This window comes from Giraffa tippelskirchi, chromosome 4 (assembly GCF_054371585.1).
Source record: "Giraffa tippelskirchi isolate mGirTip1 chromosome 4, T2T-mGirTip1v1.2.pri, whole genome shotgun sequence".
NCBI classification, from domain to species: domain Eukaryota; kingdom Metazoa; phylum Chordata; class Mammalia; order Artiodactyla; family Giraffidae; genus Giraffa; species Giraffa tippelskirchi.
This window is the reverse complement of record NC_137278.1, coordinates 14,027,001-14,047,969: the sequence shown is the minus strand read 5'-3', so window position 1 is coordinate 14,047,969 and position 20,969 is coordinate 14,027,001. Positions and strand designations below refer to the sequence as shown.

The following is a 20,969-nucleotide window of genomic DNA, read 5'->3' as shown; positions in this document are numbered from 1 at the left end:
TTGGAAGGAGGAGGACTGTGCTGGAAACAGGCAGCCTCGTCTGTTGAAAATGACAAAACCCAGACCACCTTACACAAAAAAACACTCACAGGGTAGATAGGTCTGCCTTCAGGCATAAATGGATTCAGGACTCAACAATGTGGTTGGCCCTTGGCCACTGCCTACCTGGCCTGGGTTAGATCTGTTCTCCAGCTCCCTGGGGGCGACCCCCAGCAGCTCCCATCACCTCAACACCAAGTCCAAAGGGAGGGAGGGTGCTCATTCTCCCCGTGTGTGTTATTCACTCAGTCGTGTCTGACTCTTTTGTGACCCCATGGACTGTGGCCCGCCAGGATCCTCTGTCCATGGGATTCTCCAGCCAAGAATACAGGAGTGGGTTGCCATCTTCCTCCCTAACTCAAATCAAAGTTCTGGGACTGAGACCTGTTGGTCTTGATGAGCCTGACATAGGTCATGGGTCTGTCCCTGAACTGGTCATGGAAAGCACTACTGGGCTTAGACTAGGTCATGGGCTCCACCCCCAAGATGGAAGGCGGAGTTTGCTACTCTGAAACACGTGCGCTGAGGCACAAGGCCCCCCAAAGTCCCAAGGAAAGAGAGGTTTCTGCATAGCACAAGTTAACTGATGTCTCGCTCTATCACTGGGTCCTGATACCAGGCATCTCTGAATTCCTGGGACCTCTAATTTTACTTTATTAAAAAAAAATTTTTTGTTTTTTTGGCTGCACGGTGCAGCATGCAGGATCCTAGTTTCCTGACCTGGGATCGAACCCTTGTCCTCTATATTAGAAGCATGGAGTCCCAACCACCGGACTGAGTTTAGACCCCCAATACATGTTGGTGGATTGGATGGGTGAATGGATGGATGGACAGATGAATGAACAGGCCATCCTTCCAGTTTCCAGGGAGAATAAGTGATTTCCTTCCTCTAAGTCTCCCTCTTTGCTTATCTTTACCACTTTGTACAAAATCATGTCTTTGTCTTATTTATTGCAGCATCCCAAGCATACAGCACAGCACCTGGCACTGACTAAGCTCAGAGAACATTTAGATGAATGAATGAACTCATGTACAGGCAGAGCTCCCTGTGTGGCCACTTTTCCTCTGAGCCTCAGTTTCCCTATCTGAGGCCAGTGAACGCCCCCCCAACCATGATTGAGCAGCCATAATGTGTACAATGGCTCCATGAACGTCATCCCTGAATGTGGATGTCACCAGTCCCAGCAGAAGCAGCCTCTCACACTAGTCACCAGCTCGACGGGACAACCCCAGCCCTGGCGGGGAAGCAGTTAATTGCCCTCCTTAAAGGCAGGAAACCTCAACAGCACCCCTCCCCCTTCTCTGCATCCCTCCCCTCCCCTGCTTGCTAGATCCAGAATCTAATTGTGCAAAGGCTGGAGGACTAATCCATTTAGCAGAAGTCATGGGGAAGGGAAGTGAGAAGTTAGTTATGGTCCCCAGGGTCAATGATGGGAAATTAAGGTTTGGAATACATTCAACTCCCGGCTGGAAAACTACTGGGAGATGAATCTTGGCCCTGCATGAAGAAGGGTGTTGTAGCCAGAGCTGAACAGAGAAAGAAGGGACAGGTTTCCTCAGAGATGGTGAGTCTCCCGTCACTGGAAGCATTCAAGCAGACATAAGGAACCTACTCAGAGGGGATGTTGTAAAGGGATTCAATGAGTGCTTCCTTCCAGCCCCAGAGTCACAGAATTCCAATCCAGTACACAACGACAAAGCATCATTTGGGTTCTGGCTGCTATTAAGAGGCTATGCTCCCTTAATCCTACCAATAACCTAGGGAGGAGACTATCCATAGTCCCATTGCGCAAACAAGGAAAGCAAGGCTCCGTGGGGGCCAAGTTGCTTGCCCTAAGTGACTCCACAAAATGTAGAATAGCGATGGTCAGCACTGGCTGGAACTAGGTGCCAGGCTGAGGACCTTATATGCATTAATTCTTTGGATTCTCATGACTATTTTATGAGATAGGTATTAACCTCTCCATTTTACAGATGAGGAAACTGAGGCTTGGAGAGCTTAAGAAATTTGTTCAAGGTTAGAATTCAATAAGCAGCCGTGTTCAGATGCTACCTCCAGTCTGAGGTCTGTCTGACATCAAGTCCAGGCTTTGAACCAGAGCAGCAGTTGCCAGCGCTGGTGGTCATGTTCTGTCTATTGTTCTTTCCACTGAAGCTTGCTGCTGGGCACAGCACAGGCTCCTGGCAAATTGCCCTTCTCACTGGCTTCCTCTTCTGGGAGAAGAACCAGAGGACAAGGGGAAGTGGGACAAGTTACTGCCTCTTTTCACCCCTGGAATCTCATTGCAGAAAGAGCAGCTACAACAGAAAGATCAGCCCTGTCCAGCAGGGGTCTGCCTCCGGGTCTGTCCTGCACAGAGAGGGTTCATGATACCAGGGGAGAGAGGCAGAGGTGGTAGCATGGTCTTAGATTGGGCCCCACACCTTGGTCCGTGAAGGAGTAAAGCTACTCACTCCTCCAGAACAGTAGGGGAAGGAGAGCCCCAACAATTTCCTGAGCACCTACTATGGGCTTCCCTGGTGGCTCAGAAGTTAAAGCATCTGCCTACAATGCAGGAGACCTGGGTTCGATCCCTGGGTTGGGAAGATCCCCTGGAGAAGGAAATGGCAACCCACTCCAGTATTCTTGCCTGGAGAATCCCATGGATGGAGGAGCCTGGTGGGCTACAGTCCACGGGGTAGCAAAGAGTCGGACGCGACTGAGCGACTTCACTTTTACTTTTCTTTACTATGTGCCAAGCACTGAGCACATTTGAGCTAGTCTCTCCTTTGCTCCTGACAATGACCTAGAATAATTGAAGAAAAAAAAAGAGTCACTCAGTTGTGTCCAACTCTTCACCACCCATGGACTATAGCCCTCCAGGCTCCTCTGTCCATGGAATTCTCCAGGCAAGAATACTGGAGTGGGTTGCCCTGCCCTTCTCCAGGAGATCTTCCTGACCCAGGGATCGAGCCCACATTGCAGGCAGATTCTTTACCATCTGAGCCACCAGGGAACACCCCTAGAATAGTTATGTGACATTAATTAGCCCAGGAAGCCTGAGGATCATCCCAGCCTGGAGCCAATTAATGCAGGAGATGCATTAATTCCGCCCCAGTCCCTTCCCTCTAAATTCCCCAAGGCCTCTATCTGCTGCCACTGTCCACTCCATACCTGAGCCTGCCAGGCCTCAACCCTGGGATGACTTTTGAGAGCACCTTAGTGCCACCTGCTGGCTGGTGCTGGAAGAACAAAGGGACAAGTTCAGGAGTCCCGCAGCCTGGTTGTTGGTAGGCTGGCTGGTTGATTTGCTCCCTGTCTGGCTGTAGAAAGGATTTGCGGGGAGCTTCCAAGGATGTATAATATACAACCAGAGCAGAAAACAAGTGTGGACAAAAAAATAAAGGAACACCAGGATGGGAACATGAAGGCAGAAATGAAGTTAAAATATAGACCATGACGATTTACTGTTGTGGAGTAAGAGCATAGATGGGAAATTTTTTAAAAAATATTTATTTATTGGTTGCATGGAGTCTTAGTTGCAGCACACAAGATCTTCGTTGTGTCGTGTGGGATCTTTCATTCAGACACGCGGGCTCTTTAGTTGTGGCACACACGCTCCAGAGCACGCAGGCTCAGTAGTTGCCCCGAGTGGGCTTAGTTGCTCTGAGGCACGTGCGGACCTTAGCTCCCCAGCCAGGAATCAAACAATGTCTCCCCTACATTGCAAGGCAGATTCTTAACCACTGGACCCACAGGGAACCCCCAGACTCGGGAAATTTTGAAGATGACTTTTATTACTCAAAGCACCAAGAAATGAAAGAACATCCTCTAGGCATGTTGAGTGATCAATCATCTTATTTCTCATCCGAACAGTTTTGCAGGTTCTTTGTACCTGGGTACAGTGCAGGATTTCACACACACACATACACACACACACACACAAAGTCACTGCATCTTTCCAAAAACTGTGTTGGAGTGCACAGGGAAGGGAGACTCATAATTTGGATTTGGGAAATAATACAAGATACACATTTTGAAAACAAAGAGAGTCACTGTAAACAAAATAATTTATTTACATGAAAAAGATTCAGATATACAGTTTGAAAAGACAGTATTGTTTCAAAAAAAAGGGGAGGGAGTACAATTGTGAAAGTGTAAACATTAAGGATATTTCTGTTTGAGTTTTTTCAGATAAATTTTTATTGGATATAGCCGCTTTACAATGTCAGTTTCCTTTGTACAGCAGGATGAATCAGCCATCAGTTCAGTTCATTTCAGTCGCTCAGTTGTGTCCGACTCTCTGCGACCCCATGGACCGCAGCACACCAGGCCTCCCTGTCCATCACTATCTCCAGGAGTTTACTCAAACTCATGTCCATTGAGTCTGTGATGCCATCCAACCATCTCATCCTCTGTCATCCCTTTCTCCTCTCACGTTCAATCTTTCCCAGCATCAGAATCAGCCACACATATACATATATCCCCTCCTTGTAGACTTCCTTCCCATTCAGGTCACCACAGAGCATTAAGTAGAGCATTAAGTACTGTGTTATACAGGAGGTTGTTCATTGAGTTTTAACTTTTGGGACTGGAGGCAGGGAGTTCTTTTGAGGCTGAGGGCCCAGGTTCCTGCATCGCTATAGTCTTGATATGGAGGCCACACCTGGGCACTAAGTTTCCGACCAGGTGGCACAAAAAGGAAACTGGAGCCACTCACACAACCCCCAGTCTCAGAATGAAGACAAACCAGTCTCCCAGGAGAAGCAGAACCTTAATACCACCATAGAAAGAAGTTGCTCCCAGGCTGGGTGAGGGGGCTCTGGGGAAGAAGACAGATTGAAGGTGAGCGATCTCCTCCGGGATGGCCTTTGCCCTGTGAGCCACTTCACAGGGCATCACACCTGATCTGAAGACAGGACAGCTCTTCTGCCAGCGCCAAGACTACTGACTGGGCGATGACCTGCCCTGGTCCCTGGAAAGGTTTAGACTGTCAGGCAAGTCGGTTCCTGGGCAGTAGGGTCTGATTACAGGTGGGCTGTGGGTACCTTGAGCTTGGGCTCCCTGTGGTTGCCTTGCTCCTGGTCTCTCCTCCAGAGGATTTAAGTTTCCCCCCTAATCCCTTTTAGTTCAGTTCAATCACTCAGTCATGTCTGACTCTTTGTGACCCCATGGACTGCAGCATGCCAGGCTTCCCTGTCCATCACCAACTCCCGGAGCTTGCTCAAACTCACATCCACTGAGTCAGTGATGCCATCCAACCATCTCATTCTCTGTCATCCCCTTCTCCTCCTGCCTTCAATCTTTCGCAGCATCAGGGTCTTTTCCAATGAATCAGTTGTTCACATCAGGTGGCCAAAGTACTGGAGATTCAGCTTCAGCATCAGTTCTTCCAATGAATACTCAGGACTGATCTCCTTTAGGATGGACTGGTTGGATCTCCTTGCAGTCCAAGGGACTCTCAAGAGTCTTCTCCAACACCACAGTTCAAAAGGATCCATTCTTCGGAGCTCAGTTTTCTTTCTAGTCCAACTCTCACATCCATACATGACTACTGGAAAAACCATAGCTTTGACCATAGCTTTGACTAGATGGACCTTTGGAACCAGAGATCAAATTGCCTAAGCCCTTTACCTTTTGGGAAAAACCCCCTGGCTCCAGGTCTCCTCCCCGGAGTGGATCCTCTAGGACCCCACCTGGGTAGCCCTGCCTTCTGGATGCTGTGCCTGGCTCCACAGAGGGTCCCAGCCCTATAACCACCGCGTCAGGTTCTTGGATCCCAGGCTCCTCCCAGGCTGTGCTGAGCCCCACTCTCTTTCCCCCTGGCTGAACTGGGTTGAAACAAATGAGATCTGCTCAGACCAGCTCACAGAAAGGGAGGCTTATGACACAAACACAGGTGGAGCGGCCAAGGAGCTGAGAATCTCCTGAGACCACAAGATCAAACAGATCAGTGCTCTTTGAGATGCAAATGACAAAACCCTAAGTCAACCTCAAGTCAAAAAAGGAAAGGAAAAGAGGAGATATTGGCTCAGATCTGACTTCAGGTACAGCTGGATCCAGAGGCTCAGTCCTGTGTCCCCATCTGCTTCCTGCCCTGCTGACTCTGGTCTCAGGAAGGTGCCCCCTGAGGGAACAAGGTGGCTACAGCATGTCTGACTCAAAGTCACCCTCTCGCAGCCCAGGGAACAGAAAATTTTTTCTCTTCCCATCAGCTTTAACCATAGTCCTGAAAAACTTCAAGTTCACTGGGCCAGTATGGGCCACATGACCATCTCTGAACCAATCACTGTGGCCAGGAGGAAAGAATTACACTGATTGGCTAGGCCCGGGTCTCACACCTACTTCTAATCAATCCAGTCACTTAAACTGAAATGTTAGGAGTTCCCTAAGGAACACACGCCTGTGTGTGTGTGTGTGTGTGTGTGTGTCTAATGTCCAGAAATGAGAATGCTGGGCAAATACAGATATGTTTCATCCTGGAAGCCCAGTATCAGTGGCCAGGCTTCCCTTGTAGCTCAGTGGGTAAAGAATCTCCCTGCAGTGCAGGAGACCTGGGTTTGACTCCTGGGTCGGGAAGATCCCCTGGAGAAGGAAACGGCAACCTACTCCAGTATTCTCGCCTGGAGAATCCCATGGACAGAGGAGCCTAGAGGACTACAGTCTATGGCATCGGACATGACTGAGGAACAAAACCACAACAGCCACCACCACGTCCAGGAGCTAGAGCCAAGAAGCTGGTGGGGCTGAGGCGGGCACTGCAGGGCTGTGGGTCCCCCTGACTCCCTACTACTTCCCTCTTCTGCGTGTGGTGACCCCTCCAGTTGGAGGGGATCTGGAGACCCAGGCCAACCCAGGGTCCGGCCACATGGGCTCACGGAATCACTCACCGTGGATTTGAATCCTAGCTCTGTGCTTACTAGCTGAGGGACACCAGACACTTTTCTTCGTCTGACTGAATCTCAATGGCCCCTTCTAGGAACCTGGGCCAGTAACAGGGCTAACCTCCTGGGTGGTGCTGCCAGAGCTTTCTGAGCTAAGGCACTAAGAATACTCTGCACAAGTTGCTGTGGAAAAAGGCTGGAACCCCTCAAAAAGATAAATATAGAATCACCATGTGACCCAGCAATTGCACTCTAGGGACATACCCCAAACAACTGAAAGCAAGACAGATATTTATACACCCATGTTCATAGCAGCATCATTCACAATAGTCAAATGGCAAAAACAACCCAAGTCTACCAAAAAAATGAATGGATGGACAAAATGTGGTATAGCCATACAATGGAATATTATTTGGCCTAAATTAAAAAGGGATGGAATTCTGACATATGACATGAATGAACCGTGGAAACACTATGCTAAGTGTTCTGGTTTACTATAAAGTAAACCAGACACGGAAAGACAAATATTGTGTGCTTTCACTTGTGTGAGGGACCTAGAATAGGCAAATAGAGACAGAAAGCGGAATAGAGGTTATCAGGGGTGGAGGTCAGAAGAAATGAGGGGTTACTGTTGAACGGGTATAGAGTGCCTGCTTGGAATGCTGAATAAAATTCTAGACGTGGATAGTGGTTATAGCTGCTCATCCTGTGACTGTACTCGCGTGTTAGTCGCTCAGTCGTGTCCGACTCTTTGTGACCCCATGGACTGTAACCCGCCAGGCTCCCTCTGTCCATAGGGTTCTCCAGGCAAGAATACTGGAGTGGGTTGCCTTTCCCTTCTCCAGGGGATCTTTCTGACTCAGGGATCGAACCTGGGTCTCCTGTATTGCAGAAAGATTCTTTACCATCTGAGCCACCAGGGAAGCCCCATGAATATACTTCCTGCCCCTGGGAAATACACTTAAAAATGGTTAAGATGACAAGTTAAAAATAATTTTTTTTTAAGTTTTAAAAAAATTCTTAGCACAGAACCTAGTATATTGTATACCCTCAAGAATCAGTGGCGTATATATGTCAATGCTAATTATTCAATTCATCCTACCCTTTCCTTCCTCCAATTAAAAAAAGTAAAAAGAAGAAGCAGTAGCCATGATCAATATTCATAGCATTGCTCACATTTCTTTAACATTTGTTCTCACTGCTGTGTCTGTTTCCTGGCACGCAGGACTTTGGGTACCAAAATCAGACAAGCCAGAAGGGTTGGTCACCTTACCTGCTAACTCCTACTTCCCTTTGTGTGCCAGGTCCAGAACTCAGAGGGACAGTGGTTTGGTCCAACTCATCTGTTCAAGCCAAGCTGCAAAGTTACCTACAGATCTGCAGAGGGTGTCCTCGGAGCCAGGGCTCACCCTTGGTCATCTGGGTGGGGGGAGTGGGTTCCCTCTGATGGGCCTGTAGGTGAGGCAAATATCAGAATGGTTCCCAGTTAAAACTCATCCGGAAAAAGAAAAAAAAAAAAAAAAAAAAACTCATCCGGGGAGGTTGGCAACTCCTCACCTGGGCCAACCTGACTATCAGACAAACAGCCATGGTTGAAAGCAGACCCCAGCCCAGGGCCCTCTTTCTTAGCCCAGAACCATGCTCCAACCTGGTTTCTGGTCTTTGCCACCCACCCTCCCTCACCCTGATACCACCACCTTGCTCAGGAAGGAATCAGAGACCCCCACCACCCTGCGATCTGGGGTGGCAGCTGCTGTGGTGTGACTGGGTAGGTTCCCAAGGCCTCCCAGCTTCTCCACGTCACTTACAACAGTGACCCTGGGGCCTTCTGGGTGCTGAGTGCTTAACACCGTCTCCTGTAAACCGCACAACAGTCCTGGAAGTACGTTTCCAGGTGAGGAAGCTGAAGCCCAGAGCTGCAAGGTCACTTCTCAAGTTCATCCAACTGGTCTGTGGCTGAGCCAGATTTGAACCTGATCTGTCTGACTTCAGAGCATGTGTTTTTCCTGGCTTCCTGTCCCCCAGAGTCACTCCTCCTCCAGAATTCAGCTTTTCGGATCCCGGGTGCCAGGGACGGGACCTGACAACCCCTACCCCGTCCCCACCAGTCCCCCCACCAGTGAGAGTGGATATTTCTATAGCCTCTTCTGTGGGCCTCCCACTCCCTTTCGGAAAAGAGAGGGGGACTGGTTGGTCTCTAAGGGCCTCCTTGCAGGGGTGGGAGGGTGATGGGGCTGAGGCTCAGGGCTTAAATGGGTCCTGGGCAGGGTGCATGGAGGGATGGAGAGGTTCCCAGGAGTTCTACCTCAGAGGGACTCGCCTGTCACCGTGGTCCCCGACTCTGTTCTAAGGGCTTTCCCAGCAAAATCTCTTGGCAGCCTCACAACAGCCCATGAGGTAGGCATCATACTACTCTCTTTGTTTTGCAAAGGAGGAAATGGAGGTTCAGAGGAGATGATCAGAAGGCCCCAGACTGCACCTCTAGCATGTGGTGAAGCCAGTGTGCACGGAGCCCTTCTCCATAGCAGGTGTCTTATGCGTCTCTGTCTCCCAAACTCTTAGCCTTGCTGCACACTGCCCCATCTCTGTGTGCCCCCCTCCCATCCCCTCAACCCTTAAGGTTACACCCAGAGACAAGTGGCCAGGCCACTCAGGCCAGCCCGTCCTTTTCTCCTTCCACCAGGTAGAGTACAAAGACCTCTAGGAGAAAAGGGAAGAATCGGGCATCTCAGGCCAAGCCAACCAGAAAGGTGGTGTGTGCCAGAGGATAGAGGTGGGTGGGTGGAGGGGTGATGGGCTGAAGGTGGGGTGGGGGCAGGAGCTTGTACCTGGGAGGAGGCCACCTGGCTTGAAGTCCCAACCCTACCACTGCCGTGCAAGGCCCTCCCCTCTGCCAACTGTCTCTCTCTGTCTGTTAAGGGGGAGGTGGGGTCCACAGAGCGTGCTTCTCACCCTGTGATGTGCCTGGGAATCACCTGAGTATCTTTTTAAAAAGTAGATTCTGACCCAGTGGGTTTGGAGTGGGGCCTGGGAAGCAGCATTTCTAACTAGCTCCCCTGGTCAGCGGTGTCCACGCCGCTGGTTCTTGGATGTATCTTTGAGAGGCTTGCCAGCTCTGATGAGTTTGCTTTTTTGAGCAAGGAAGACTTGCCAGGGTTCCAGACCCTTCCACAGAAGTGGTTGTTGATGTGTCGGTCAGTCATTCTTTCATTCATTCACCAAGCATTTTCTGGGCCTCTGTGTGGCCGATGGGGACCTCTGATGGGGTCCCTGCCTGTGCTGGGGACCCAGAGGTGCACAAGACCCAGTCCCACATTTGAGGACCCCATGGACACAGAACCAGAGGTTACAGCCCACAGGACCAGGGCAGGGGGAGAGGGAAGCCAGGGTGGGGGGGTTGTGGGGCCAGAGGGTCCCCTGAGCAGACGGTGGGGGGGATGTTCAGGGCAGGCTTCCTGGGGAAGAAGACTCCTTCACCTGCTCTTGACGAATGAGCAAGAGAGCGCCTGGCAAAAATGAGAGTGGGGGAAGGGAAAGGGTGTTCAGGCAGAGGAAAGGGCACATGCAAATGCCCGGAGGAGAGTGCCATATTTATGGATGGGAAGTGGTTGTTCGGTGAGAGGGGCCACACCCAGACACACAGAGCAAACACTCCAAGACATGAACGCACGCACACACACACCCACACACCCACACCCACCCCTTGGAGGTGTCGATGTGGGTTAGAAACAGCGTTCTAAAGAGATGAGAATCCTTGTTCAGGGAACCTCCATGAGCTCCCACTGGAGTGGGCTGTTGTTAGATGGTTTCCATGGTAGCTCTTTGCTTTCTTCCCCCCCCCAGACACAGCAAGGATGGTTTCCAAGGCTCCTTCAACTCCATGACCTAAGCTCTCCCAGCTGCCAATCTCCAGGGTCCACTCCCCTTCTCTTTCCTGACTCCTGGTCTGGGAAAACCCAACCCCCAGGGCCCCCACCTACCCCCACCCCGGTCTGCTCCTGCCCCTGCCTGCTCTTCCCCACCTCGATCCCTTGCTGGTCCCCCACCCCACCCCAACAAGTTTGGGAGGCACTTCTGGTTGCCTTCTTTCAAGGTGACTGAAGCTCAGAGAAAAGCAGACTTGTACCCAAGTTCGAATCTTTCCACCTGGGGCAGCGATGGGGAGGGAGGTCCTGTCTACAAAAGGTCATGGTCTCAGACTTCCTTTGCCTGGCTGCCGTGCCAAGGCCAAAGCGTTCGGTCATCAATTCTGTGATGCTCCTGTAGATATCTGAAGTTCCAACTAACTTTTCATCTGCTTGGGCCATCAATTCCTGAAAGAGGGGTTGTAAATCCGTTTCTTTCTCCTTTTCATTTCTTTGAGTTTTGCTTTGTATCTTTTGAGGAGACATGACTAGTAGCATGCAAATTTAGCACTGGTGGATCTGTCTGCTATGGAACATTTTTTTCTACCGTGAATAACTATCTTTAGCATTTTCCCCCCTTGAACTCTACTTTTGCTGATATTAATGTAGCTACAGTTTATTTGTGGTTACTATTTGCATAGCATTACTTTTTCCATGCTTTTACTGTCCTTGTTTCTGTATCTTTATACTGGACATCTTTCTCCTGTCAGCAGTATATGATTGAATTTTATTTGTTTTTATCCAGTATGGTAATGTTTGACTTTCAATCCAAGTATTGAATGTGCTTGCCTTTAATATAATTGCCGAGCTATTCAGCTGTAGGTCTTCTATGTTACTCTTTGTTTTCTATTTGTCCCACTCTTTCTGTTACTTTTCTCTTCTTTCTTGCCCTCTCTTTCCAACCTGAAATTACATACTCGGCAAAAAAATACCCTTCGATAATGAAGGCGAAATGAAGATAGTCGGGGCAAGTTCAGAAGAACTGTACAAAAGAGATCTTCATGACCCAGATAATCACAATGGTGTGGTCACTCACCTAGAGCCAGACATCCTGGAATGTGAAGTCAAGTGGGCCTTAGGAAGCATCACTATGAACAAAGCTAGTGAAGGTGATGAAATTCCAGTTGTGCTATTTCAAATCTTAAAAGATGATGCTGTGAAAATGCTGCACTCAATATGCCAGCAAATTTGGAAAACTCAGCAGTGGCCACAGGACTGGAAAAGGTCAGTTTTCATTTCAATCCCTAAGAAAGGCCATGCCAAAGAATGCTCAAACTACCGCACAATTGCACTCATCTCACACTAGTAAAGTAATGCTCAAAATTTTCCAAGCCAGGATTCAACAATATGTGAACTTCCAGATGTTCAAGCTGGTTTTAGAAAAGGCAGAGGAGCCAGAGATCAAATTGCCAACATCTGATGGATCATTGAAAAAGCAAAAGAGTTCCAGAAAAATATAAATTTCTGCTTTATTGACTATGACAAAGCCTTTGACTGTGTGGATCACAATAAACTGTGGAAAATTCTGAAAGAGATGGCAATACCAGACCACCTGACTTGCCTCTTGAGAAATCTGTATGCAGGTCAAGAAGCAACAGTTAGAACTGAACATGGGACAACAGACTGGTTCCAAATAGGAAAAGGAGTACATCAAGGCTGTATATTGTCACCCTGCTTATTTAACTTATATGCAGAGTACATCATGAGAAACACGGGGCTGGAGGAAGCACAAGCTGGAATCAAGATTGCCGGGAGAAATATCAATAACCTCAGATATGCAGATGACACCACCCTTACGGGAGAAAGTGAAGAACTAAAGAGCCTCTTGATGAAAGCGAAAGAGGAGAGTGAAAAAGTTGGTTTAAAGCTCAACATTCAGAAAACTAAGATCATGGCATCCAGTCCCATCACTTCAAGGCAAATAGATGGGGAAACAGTGGAAACAGTGTCAGACTTTATTTTTCTGGGCTCCAAAATCACTGCAGATGGTGACTGCAGCCATGAAATTAAAAGACACTTTCTCCTTGCAAAGAAAGTTATGACCAACCTAGACAGCATATTAAAAAGCAGAGACATTACTTTGCCAACAAAGGTCCATCTAGTCAAGGCTATGGTTTTTCCAGTGGTCATGTATGGATGTGAGAGTTGGACGGTGAAGAAAGCTGAGCACCGAAGAATTGATGCTTTTGAACTGTGGTGTTGGAGAAGACTCTTGAGAGTCCCTTGGACTGCAAGGAGAGCCAACCAGTCCATTCTAAAAGAGATCAGTCCTGGTTGTTCATTGGAAGGACTGATGTTGAAGCTGAAACTCCAATACTTTGGCCACTTCATGCAAAGAGCTAACTCATTTGAAAAGACCTTGATGCTGAGAAAGATTGAAGGCGGGAGGAGAAGGGGATGACAGAGGATGAGACGGTTGGATGGCATCACCGACTCAATGGCCATGAGTTTGAGTAAACTCCAGGAGTTGATGATGGACAGGGAAGCCTGGCGTGCTGCAGTCGATGGTGTCGCAAAGAATCAGACACGACTGAGCGACTGAACTGAACTGAACTTGGGCAAATAAAGACTGTGCTAATTCATCACCAGCTTACCCCATCAAAGGAATTAGTAAAGGATGGTTTTCTGGCAGGAGAAAAATGGATCCCAGATGAAAACTTGAAAACGCAAGAAGAAATGAAGGAAAATAGAGAGAGACAATATGCGGTTAATCTCACCAAATATTGTCTGTATAAAACAATAACAATATCCTCTTATGGAGTTTGAAATATATAAAGAATTAAAATACCAGATGGTGCCAGATGACAATAGCATGTAAGTCAGGAGGGGGTAAATGGAGATTTTAGGCCTGAAGTTCCTGGATTTTCCCACAAGTGGCAATAGTACTGTTCTAATTTGCTGTATATTAGGCTTTACTAAGTTAAGAATATGAGTCGTAATCTCCAGTGTAAGCACTAAAAGAATGGAAAACTAATGAGCTAATGAAGAGATGATATGGGTCAATAAAAAATACCAAATCAATCTAGAGTAAGGTGAGAAAGGAGAAAAAATATTTTTTAACTGAAAAAAAGTAACGCATAAGCTTGAAAGGTAATAAAAATATTCTTCATTTGGGTGGTGGGCACACAGGGTTCGTTTCAACTTGATTCACATACTATACATCAGTTAGATAAATATTCTTTTGTTTCTTCTCCATAGTTAACAAAAACAAATTTATGAAAGAAAGCGAGTTTTGCCTAAAGCAAAACTTTAGGCACATGTAATGTGATCTCATTTGCACAAATGTATGTTAAAAACAAAGAGAATCAAACGGAAAATAGGTGAGACAAATAGAAACATATAGTTTTGTTTTTTGTAGAAAAAAATATCTAGAAGCTTATTTGCCAAAAATGCAATCTGTGGGTGTCTCTGGGTGTCTGTGAGCTAGGGAGGGCACGAATACTGGGTGGAAACTGTCAATTTTTGCCTTACAGGCAGTCTATGGAGTTTGCATATTTTTTCAGTAAGCACGTATTACTTAAAGAATTACAAATCACCAAGAGGCCACAAATGTATTGCCGTTCTGAAAAGATAAATGTTTTAAATGTAAGAATAGGACCTGGTAAGCCTTGCAGCCTGGCAAGTTTGGGATGGGGTTCCCTTTCCTCGGTCGCGCGTTTAGCACCTGGAGCCGGGACGGACCTCCTGCTGTCCTGAGCCGCGTCGCCCACACGGTGGCGCTGCGGGGCAGGTTCGGCCTCTCCCGGAAGGGGCGGGAGTGGGAGTGGGAGAGAGAGGGGTGCTGTCGCGGAGGGGGAGGTCGGGGGGACGGCGCGTCTTCACGAACAGATTGATTTCTTCTGCATCCTGCCGACAGCCTCACCAGGTGGCATCCGGAGCGCTTGCACACGCCCCCGTAGGTGGCTCCGGAGCTTTTCAGCGCCAGCTGCCGGGTCACCATCCACGTGGGGCCGCCCGAGCCACCTGGCCGCGCTGAGTTCAATGCCCTCGGGTATCCCAGTGGCCAGACTGGATTCCCAAAGCCTGTGGAGCTCTCCCGGGGCTTGTTAAATCACGCTGGGATCTGTCCCCAGAGGGAGTGAGCGCAGGGTCCCCGGAGGGGTGCCAGCGTGTGGACCTACCTCACCTATCAAGAGAGCTACAAGAGGGAGAAGGGGGAATCTGGCCTTGGATGATAGTTCCTGGGTCTCTCTGGGCTGAGACTGGGCGCTTATGGTCTCTGTCTCCAAACTCCCCCACATGTAAACCTGAACAAGTCACTGCCTGCTTAAGACACACCTTGGCTCCTCATTGCCCTCAGGAATAGGTCCATGCTCTTCCCACTGCTACACCCCACAACCCACCACCGCCTCCTGGTACCCCAGGCTCCATCACACTGAATCCTTTCCTTCTTCCTACCTGTCCTGCTCTCTGTCCCCTCTGAGCCTTCTGCATGCTGTTCCCATTTGCTTTAACACTTTTCCACCCCCTTTCTTTCCCTTGGCTAACTCTGTCCCACCCTTCATACCTATCGTTTAAATGTTGCCTCCTCCTAGAAGCCCCTGTGACCCCTATGGGCCCCTAGGCCACCCTCTCCTATAACCATATGCATGTGTGTGTGCTAAGTTGCTTCAGTCGTGTCTGACTCTTGTGACCTCATGGACTATAGCCCACCAGGCTCCTCAGTCCATGGGATTCTCCAGGCAAGAATACTGGAGTGGGTTGCCATGCCCTCCTCCAGGGGGATCTTCCTGATCCAGGGATAGAAACTGCGTCTTATGTCTCCTGCACTGGCAGGTGGGTTCTTTACCACTAACGCCACCTGGGAAGCCCCTCCATAACCACACTTGTCTTTAATTATGTATTGATTGCTTGCTTCTCCCCATTGAATGCAGGGCCCCTTAAGGCCTGTCTGCCTGGGTCATCATTGTTTTCTCAGGGCCAGGATGGCACCTGCTCCATAAATTAGGGTTCCGTGAAACAATGTGAGTGTGCACCAAATGGCAGGGGCTCCTTCTGTTTGAGGTACCCGAGGGGACACAATAAAGGTGCTTTGTGGGCTGTGGATGGGACAGAGGAGGTGGGGAGGAATAAGACAGATTCAACCACCCATCCAGAGGAACCACTGGGATCCCCTTGGGTTTCTGCTGCCTGGCAAAATAAGCCATGCCGGCTGGAGGCTGCTGGGGCCCCTCCCCAGCACACGAAGAGCGGCTGGACACAGGCTGACCTCAAGCAGTGCCAGGAAGGAGGCGGGTGTGTGGCCCGGCCTTACCCAGCTCTGCCCAGCATCCTCCTTTCACATGCGGTCACCTCCCAGGCCCCGGTGCCCAGCCCACATGCCCCGCTGATGGGGGACACCTCCCCCCGACTGTCCTCAGCACCCTCCACTTCTTTGAATTCATCGTCCTTCCCCAAATTGCTTTTCCTCCTGCTTCCCCATTCCCCAGGCCACCACCCCCTTCCTCCCTCTCACACCCCATCTCCTAGTCACCAAAGCCTGGTCTCTTATCAAGGACCCCTCCATCTGCCTTGCTGACCTCTCTAGGGTCCTGTGAGGATAACACCCCCACCCCGACTGCCCTTCATCCCTCCCCACACCCCATAACACAGACAGACTTTTCAGTTCCCCGAACAAGCTATGATGGTTCTCTCCTCCTTGGTCTGGTGCTAATCACTTGGCCTGGGCATCCCCTGGCTACCTGGTGAACATGTGTGTGTCCCCAAATCTCCTGCTGAGACACCCCTTCTTCCAGGAAGCCCTCCCAGGTCCAGCACCCTTCCTTGGGGCACCCACAGTCACCAAGGCTTCCCCCCATGTCTGCCTGGGCTGCAGTGCATTGTCAAACCCTCTGCTCAGTGTTTGCCCTCGACTCACTCAGCTGTTCAGCATCACCTCATGCTCTCCTTGCTGAAAGTCCTCCCCCTTGGTTCCTAGGTCCCCACCCTCCTCCTCCTCCTTGCTGGCTGCTCCTTCTGCGTCCTCTTGCCAGGCTTTTCCTCATCTCCCTGCCCTCTAAGGTTGGGGTGCCCCGGGATTGGGCCCCCAGACCTCTTCTCTACTCCATCTCCTCTCTCCCTTGGGGTTGGCATCCAGGCTTTCAGTCCCACCCATGTTTCCGTCTTCAGCCTGGACCTGTCCCCGAAGTCCAGGCTCTGTCCTGTAGGCTGCTCCTCACCTCTCCACTCCATGGCTAATGCGCATCTCCAGTTCGCCTTGTTCAAATGAAGCTCGGGCTTCAAACTCCCTCCTTCCACCTGCTCTCCCTTCACTGTCCGCATTGCTCTGGTTTATGAGGCCAAAAATCTCAGTGTTGTCCTTCATACCTTTTCACCACCCCATATCCAGTCCACAAGGAAAGCCTATGGCTTCAAAGTGGGCTTCCCTGGTGGCTCAGTGGTAAAGAATCTGCCTACTAATGCAGGAGACTCGGGAGATATGGGTTTGATCCCTGAGTCAGGAAGATCCCCTGCAGGAGGAAATGGCAACCCACTCCAATGTTCTTGCCTGGAGAATTCCATGAAAGGGGGCAGCTGTGCTACAGAGCTGAACTCGACTTAACGACTGAACAACACCACCACTGCCTTCAAAGAACACCCCTTTCAACCCCACCCACCACCTCTACCCAACCATCTGGCCTAGAATCTCTTATTGGGTCAAGTTCGATGACCTCTTAACCCTTCTCCCTGCTTCAGCCCTGGCCCCCTTCTGTCTATTCCCAACCCAGCAGCCAATCCCCCTACCCCAGAGCTTCCAAGGCCCCCTCCTGACTCAGAGTAACAGCCAAGCCTTCCCCTGCACCTCGGGGAGCTGACTGCTCTCTCACCCTCACCCCAATGCTGGCTTCCTTGGCTGTTCCCGAAAACCCCCGCCTCGGAGCCTTTGCACCGGCTGTTCCCTCTGCCTTCGACACTCCCCCCGCCCACATGTGTGCAGCCCCCTCCCTCATCGCTCTGGAGCTCTGCCCGAGAGGTCTCCCCCGACCAGCGTCCATACAACCCCACCTCGCAGGACTTCCTGGCCCCTCACTCTGCCTTATTTTCCTCACTAGTCCTTATCATCACCCTGCCTACCGTGTCTGCTTGTGTCTCCTCCATGAGAGTATGAATCCTGGAAAGCAGGGATTTTTTTTTTTTTCCTCTTGTGTTCCGTACTGTATTCTCAGTACCTGGCATGTGTAGACCATCTTTCACCAGACAGTGAAGACCAAGAAGGCAGAAACATGATTGCATTCACCACCAGCGCCAGAGGACTCAAGCCATCTTCACTACTCAACAGATAATGAATGCATGGACGGATGGGTGGGTGGATGGAGGGGTGGATGAATGGGTAGGTGGATGGGTGGATGGATGGAGAATGGGTACTTGGGTGGATAAATGGTTGAGTGATGGATGGTTGGAAGGGTAAATGGATGAAGGATGGGAAGATGAATGGATGGATGTGTGGGTGGATGAAATACAGTTGGTTTACAATGTTGTGTTACTTTCAAGTGTACAGCAAAGTGATTCAGTTATACATGTACATATATATATATATTTCAGTTTCATATTCTTTTCCCTTATAATTTACTAAAAATATTGAGTATAATTCCCTATACTATACAGTAAGTCCTTTTTGTTTATTTATTTTATACATCAGTTCAGTTCAGTTCAGTTCAGTCACTCAGTCGTGTCTGACTCTTTGCAACCCCGCAGCACGCCAGGCCTCCCTGTCCATCACCCACTCCCAGAGTTTACCCAAACTCATGTCCATCGAGTCGGTGATGCCATCCAACCATCTCATCCTCTGTCGTCCCCTTCTCCTCCTGCCCCCAATCCTTCCCAGCATCAGGGTCTTTTCCTATGAGTCAACTCCTCGCATGAGGTGGCCAAAGTATTGGAGTTTCAGCTTCAACATCAGTCCTTCCAATGAACACCCAGGACTGATCTCTTTTAGGATGGCCTGGTTGGATCTCCTTGCAGTCCAAGGGACTCTCAGGAGTCTTCTCCAACACCACAGTTCAAAAGCATCAATTGTTCGGTGCTCTGCTCAGCTTTCTTCACAGTCCAACTCTCACATGCATACATGACTACTGGAAAAACCATAGCCTTGACTAGACAGACCTTTGGTGGCAAAGTAATGTCTCTGCTTTTTAATATACTATCTAGGTTGGTCATAATTTTCCTTCCAAGGAGTAAGTGTCTTTTAATTTCATGGCTGCAATCACCATCTGCAGTGATTTTGGAGCCCCCAAAAATAAAATCTGACACTATTTCCACTGTTTCCCCATTCATTTCCCATGAAGTGATGGGACCAGATGCCATGATCTTAGTTTTCTGAATGTTGAGCTTTAAGCCAACATTTTCACTCTCCTCTTTCACTTTCATCAAGAGGCTTCTTAGTTCCTGTTCGCTTTCTGCCATAAGGGTGGTGTCATCTGCATATCTGAGTTTATTGATATTTCTCCCGGCAATCTTGATTCCAACTTGTGCTTCTTCCAGCCCAGCGTTTCTCATGATGTACTCTGCATATAAGTTAAATAAGCAGGGTAACAATATACAGCCTTGATGTACTCCTTTTCCTATTTGGAACCAGTCTGTTGTTCCATGTCCAGTTCTAACTGTTGCTTCCTGACCTGCATACAGGTTTCTCAAGAGACAGGTCAGGTGGTCTGGTATTCCCATCTCTTTCAGAATTTTCCAAGGTTTATTGTGATCCACACAGTCAAAGGCTTTGTCATAGTCAATAAAGCAGAAATTGATATTTTTCTGGAACTCTCTTGCTTTTTTGATGACCCATAGCAGTGTGTCTTTGTTAATCCCAAACTCCTAGTTTATTTCTCTCCCTTCTTTTCCCTTTGACACCCATAAAGTTTGTTTTCTATGCCTGTGGCTCTGTTCCTGTTTCGTGTATGAGTTCGTTTGTATCATTTTTTTGAGCCCACGTGTAAGTGATATATATTCGTCTTTGTTCTCATGCCTTTTGACACAGCAATTGTGCTTCTGAAAATATCTGCAATTAAAGTCCTAGCACTGGTGCACAGAAATAGATGTGTGTGCTTGTCATTATGCAAAGCAGAGGCCAGCCTGAATATCCCTCAGTGAAGGACCACTGGGTGGATGATGGCACAGCACCACGCAGCACTTGGTGGCCAAAACAAAAATCAAAGAGGAGATGGGAAGATTCAGGATTGAGCTGCTAAGCGACAAGAGCGCATCAGAGAACAATCACAGGATGAGCCACGTGTGGTGTGAATAAGCACATACTCTGCATGTGTGTGTGTGTGTGTGTCCGTGTCCCCACGTCCGTGCGCATAGGAAGGAGGTTGGACTCCTATTCACCCACCTCCTCACCACATCATCCCTAGGGTACAGAGTGGGATTGGAGGGGAAATTTCCTTATTAATCTATATACTTCTTTATTGCCTTTAATCAATCAGCTTGTATTCCTGTGTAATTGGGCGGTTGTCCCTATGTATGTTTCAGCGCTTGATCCAAACACACACTTTTCTAGCTTCTTGATGTCAGGCGGTGGTTGAAGGCAGCTGGGTTGGGGAGAGAGTCAAGGCTCTCTTCTACCCAACTTTCCAGCCTCATCGCCCAGTCTTCCCAAACCTGTACAGCAGGGGTTGGCAAACTCTGGCCTGGGGGCCAAATCCAGCCCACCATGTTGCTTTTGAACAGCCTGTGGGCCAAGGATGCTTTTTACATTTTTTAATGGCTGGGAAATAATCAAAAGCAGGATACTGCTTCATGACATGAGAAAATCATGAAATTCAAATTTCAGAGTTGACAACTCAAGTTGTGGTTGGAACAAGCCCACGCTCCTTCATTGATGTATTGTCCAGGGCTGTTCAGAGCTTTGACAGTAGGCCTGGGTCGTTTTACAGCAGAGGCTGTGTGGCCCGCAAAGCCAAAAATATTGACCATCTGGTCCTTTACGGAAAAAGTGTGCTGGCCCCTGATACATAATACTTAAAAAAAAACTGTGTATGTTTATTTATTCTGAAGTGGAGGATAATTGCTTTCACTGGTGTGTTGGTTTTTGCCATACAACAGCGTGAATCAGCTATATGTGGACATATATCCCCTCCCTCTTGAGCCGTCCTCCCACCCCACCCCATCCCACCCCTCTAGGGCATCACAGAGCACGGAGCTGAGCTCCCCGGGCTATACAGCGGCTTCCCACCAGCTGTTTTACAC

General features: G+C 49.0%; 1 long non-coding RNA gene across 1 annotated transcript in view; it reads right to left on the bottom strand.

The window, feature by feature from the left end:
- Positions 1-3,797: 3,797 nt before the first annotated feature.
- Positions 3,798-20,969, bottom strand: part of LOC145545093 (uncharacterized) — a 28,818-nt gene continuing 11,646 nt past the window's right edge. Inside the window, exons 5-6 of the long non-coding RNA XR_014081869.1 lie at positions 8,712-8,779; positions 3,798-8,355 (exon numbers count right to left, since the gene is read on the bottom strand). This is a non-coding gene — a long non-coding RNA (uncharacterized LOC145545093). The remainder of the gene's footprint in view (positions 8,356-8,711; positions 8,780-20,969) is intronic.